Source organism: Oratosquilla oratoria, chromosome 2, assembly GCF_046742065.1.
Source record: "Oratosquilla oratoria isolate Oo_2021 chromosome 2, ASM4674206v1, whole genome shotgun sequence".
NCBI lineage: Eukaryota > Metazoa > Arthropoda > Malacostraca > Stomatopoda > Squillidae > Oratosquilla > Oratosquilla oratoria.
In genome coordinates, this window is record NC_134778.1 from 624,157 (window position 1) to 629,156 (window position 5,000).

Here is a 5,000-nt window from a genome sequence, read left to right on the forward strand (position 1 = left end):
ATGAGAGTAGTAGAGCTTGTGTCAGGATTAGAAATGGAGAGAGTGAGTGGTTTGAGGTAAAGGTGGGACTTCGTCAAGGATACGTTATGTCACCCTGGCTGTTCAACTTATACATGAATGGGGTAGTGCGAGAGGTAAATACAAGGGTAGTGGGTCAGGGATTGGAGATGGTTAAAGAAGATGAAGAAAAGTGGGAGGTGAGCCAGCTGTTGTTTGCGGACGACACTGCGCTTGTGGCAGGATCGTAGGAGGGATTGAGGAAGTTGGTGACAGAGTTTGGGAGAGTGTGTGATAGAAGAAAGCTGAAGATAAATGTGGGCAAAAGTAAGGTGATGAGATGTACAAGGGGTGAAAGTGGCAGTAATCTGGAAGTGAGTATTAAGGGAGAGCAACTGGAGGAAGTGGATAGTTTTAGATACTTGGGTGGCAGGAAAAGGTGGAGTAAAGGTGGAGGTAGAATATAGATTGAGAGAAGCGAGTAAATGCCTTGGTGGATTAAAAAGTGTAATGAGGAATAGAAATTTGGGAATGGATGCGAAGAGGAGACTGTATGAAGGAGTGATTGTGCCAACAGCACTGTATGGACCAGAAACATGGAACATAAGAGAGAAAGAGAGAAGGATCTTGAATGTGTTTGAGATGAAGTGTCTGAGAAGTATGATGGGGGTTACTAGGCTAGATAGAGTGAGAAATGAGGAGGTGAGGAGGAGAACAGGGGTGGAAAGGGAGTTGGGAGATAGGGTTGATGAAAGAGTATTAGAATGGTTTGGACACATGGAAAGAATGAGTGAAGAAAGACTAGTAAAGGAGGTATGGAAGGCAGATGTGGAGGGAGTGAACATGAGGGGACGTCCTAGGATGAGATGGATGGATGGAGTGAAGGGGGCTTTGGGGAAGAGGGGAATGGCTGTTGAGGAAGGACGGGAGAGGACAGAAGACAGGGGTGAATGGAGAATGGTTGTATATGGAAGATGTTGTGATGCATGAGGTGGAATGGACGGGGGGATGGGGGGTGAGGTTGTGTGTGTGAGCAAAATTTTGGGGTCAAGGAAGAAGTGTTTGATGAAATATGGAAGAATATGGGTTAAGAAGTCTCTGAGGTGGAGATAACGTCAGTTGGTTCCATTAAACAAAGAATAATTTCCCAATGAAAGGTGACAGAAGAGCAGTACAATCATATTCCAAAATTCACTGACAAATTACTAACATACAAACTTGATATCATAAGAAATAGGAGTTTTAAAGCTCTAGTTCCTAAAACAAGTAAAATATTTTATTGGCATCTGTGGTGTGTCTGAACACAATAAATTTTGTATATTGTATTGTGGTAGCAGTTTTTGGATGTCATTTGAATACTACACACTGAAATGTTTTCGGAGTTCAAAGTTCATAAACAATGTGACACTGCAATGTCAAAACTTTCTGTTGCGTTTCACTTCATGAAAAAAGAAAATGGCTAGGCTTGCAATAGCTTGTCATTTCCTCAACCTCTGAAACAGTTATCTCAGGATCATATATTAGTAGAAAGTATATTAAGATTGTCGATGAACCTTAGGTTTTGACTGTACATATAGGAAGCTTTTGCATTACTCCCGGCTTAAATTTTTTCTCATGATCACCAGGACTGATTCGATCTCCAAGGGCAATAGCTGTCTCCCTTTTTGCTCTGATTTTTTAGAGAACATAGTGGCTCTGGCCGTAACAAAATGATCATTTGCTTAATGCCAAACACCCCAGGAACTCATTTTAAAATAGGTAGATAAAAAAAATAGTTTTAAAGGGTTACGTGTTCTTCACATATGAGTAGGAGTGACCAAGTCTAAACCATTGAGCACTACAAGATGCAGTGAGGAAGCATATGGAAAGTTAATCAAGTTATGATTTAACTCTTCGACCTAGAATTGCAAGCGCTGAACATTAAATTGGCTGGTTTCAATCAGACTAAAGCTTAGAGGGAGTAATGAAAGAGCCCCTTTATAAATGTCACACAACAACGGGTTGAAGTAGCAGTTACAAAATTAATGAACTACTTCAGGCTAGGGCGGACCCATATCTGAATAATTCGTCTGGAGTTAACCAGAACATAATTAGTGAAGTATGGGCCGAGGTTATGAAATGCAAAGTGTACTGATAGGTGCAATGCGGCACTGGTGGGAAGACAGTTGACAGTGATATAGAGGCAGTGCTGTGCTCGCGAAGCGGAGGTGCCAAGAAGCGGGGTTGAAATCAATGTGATAGCGCTCGCTGGGGAGTATGTTTCTGAGGGAGGGGGGGGATTTAAGCGTGGGGAGTGGGGGCGGAAGCTGTGGGTTGGGAGATCTTTGGGGTGCTGAGAAAGTTGGTACTGATATGATACAATTATGGGGTAGAAACTCAAACGATGTTGGACGGTAAGTTTGCGAGATGTGGAATTGATTTCTCATCACTTGGATCAGATGGTGGAAGGGATCTAGCCTTGTTACTACGTTGGAATATTTGTTAGATTTGGCTTAGTCTAATATCTGCCTGTCTTATTCAGCTGGGGCTGAACTAAGGCTGAAACGCCTTTTCGATTGATAGAGACTTTGTTGTGCTAAAGGCCATATCTTATCAACCTGTAGCATACTACCGGAAGAGCATATACATTTCTTAACCCCATAATGACAAAAGTCTTCCTTAAGACGAGCAGAACCCTTTTACTTTTTACAAAACAAAATACTATGTGTGATGAATTCATCAAATTACCAAATTATGATTAACCAAGACAACGTAATCGAAAATGTTGATAATCAATTTAACTATTCTGAGTAAAAGAGAATCTTATGGTGTCTGGCAGAGTAAAATACTTTAGGAGTCTGTCAGTCATTTGTGTAGGATCAATGTGTCTCTAGTCTAACAGTCACATTGCTCTTTACACATTTTTTACTTCCATAGGAGACTAGAAATCTGGAAGATGACTGCGACGACTACGGTTACGACGGCGACGACGACGACGGAAACACCGATGGTGATGACGGCAACGAAGAAGAAGCAGAAGAAGAAGAAGAAGAAGAAGAAGAAGAAGAAAAATGCAAAGAAGAAGAAGAAGAAGAAGAAGAAGAAGAAGAAGAAGAAGAAGAAGAAGAAGAGGAGGAGAAGAAGAAGAAGAAGAAGAAGAAAAAGAAGAAGAAGAAGAAGAAGAAAAATGCGAAGAAGAAGAAGAATACGAAGAAGAAGAAGAAGAATGCGAAGAAGAAGAAGAAGAAGAAGAAGAAGAAGAAGAAGAATGCGAAGAAGTAGAAGAAGAAGAAGAAGAAGAAGAAGAAGAAGAAGAAGAAGAAGAAGAAGAAGAAGAAGAAGAAGAAAAAGAAGAAGAAGAAGAAGAAGGAGAAGAAGAAGAAGAAGAAGAAGAAGAAGAAGAAGAAGAAGAAGAAGAAGAAGAAGAAGAAGAAGAAGAAGAAGAAGAAGAAGAAGAAGAAGAAGAAGAAGAAGAAGAAGAAGAAGAAGAAGATGACAACAATGGATATGACGACGGCGACGATAAACAGTAGGATTCACAAATCATTTCGCAAAACAACATAGGTAACATTGATCTATTGGCCACTCATGAGATGAATATAAAATAATCGAGTCATTCAAACTAATGTCCACACATATAACATATTTAGACCAAGAAATAAGAAAAATATATGATATTACATCGGGCTTAAAATATCCTAAATATGTTATGGATAAAGCACAATATAGGACCAGGAAGTCTTATTTTAATAGATCTCCAAAAGACGCTTTTTGCAAGAAAAATATTTTAGTTTTTCCCTTTCATAAATATCTTGTAAGACTTCCTCGCACCCTTAAGGAATTCAATATTAATGTTATTTTCAAAAAACAATACCATCAAAGAACTCCTCATTAGAAATTCACCTTGTTATAATGTAGGATGTGTCTATAGTATTCCCTGTAAAGACTGTAGCTCCTGTTACATTGGCCAAGCTGGTAAGGAATTGAATATTAGGATGAATTTACACAGATATTGTATAAGGATGGGTCAAATGTCTAGTGGGGTTTTTGTCCATGTAAGGGACTCAAACCATAGTATTGACTGGGACAATGTTAAAAAAAAAAAAATTGTAATTCTGTTTTAGAAAAATACATCATTGAACCCAGTTTTATAAAGAGCAATTTTGATAATAATATCAGCTTGAGTTTGGGTTTATCTAAACTAGATAATTTCATAATTAGTAGGATAGTAAAGCATTACCATGGCTCCTGATTGTGTCAGATGTCCTGTGAACGTTTCGGCCATATGGTTATGCTCTTTTGTATTTGCTGTTTTATTGTTTTATTATTACTATTATCATTTCCATGTACATATGAATGTGTGTGTATGTATATTGTCCGAAGGATTTATAGGTTATAGCCTTTCCCAGTTTTCTCATTACTGTATAGATATTGTGTTCTATTTCTCTTTCTTATACTCTGAGGATGTCGTAATAGACGAAAACATTTAGTATTCCGACTTTATTTTCCCTGTGCTTCCTGTAATGCAGACACACACACACACACACACACACACACACACACACACACACACACACACACACACACACACACACACACACACACACACACACACACACACACACACACACACACACACACGCACACACACACACACACACACACACACACACACACACACACACACACACACACACACACACACACACACACACACACACACACACACACACACACACACACACACAGTTGGTAGAGCGCTGAAATGGGAAGCAGAAGTGCTCCTAGTACCCAGTTCGAATCCTGCCCAGGGCCGAAATTATTTCGGTATCGCTGTGCCTCGGGTCGTACTCTGACTCTCGTGGGCGGGGAGTTGGGTGTGTGTGTGTGTGTGCAAGGTCATAGCATTACCCATAGATCGGACCTACGAGCTCTGAGCTCTCTTCCAGGAGGGAAATAGCTGTCGATCACGAGTCCAACACGTGATCCAAAGACCAAGTGAATACAAGTGAATACACACACAC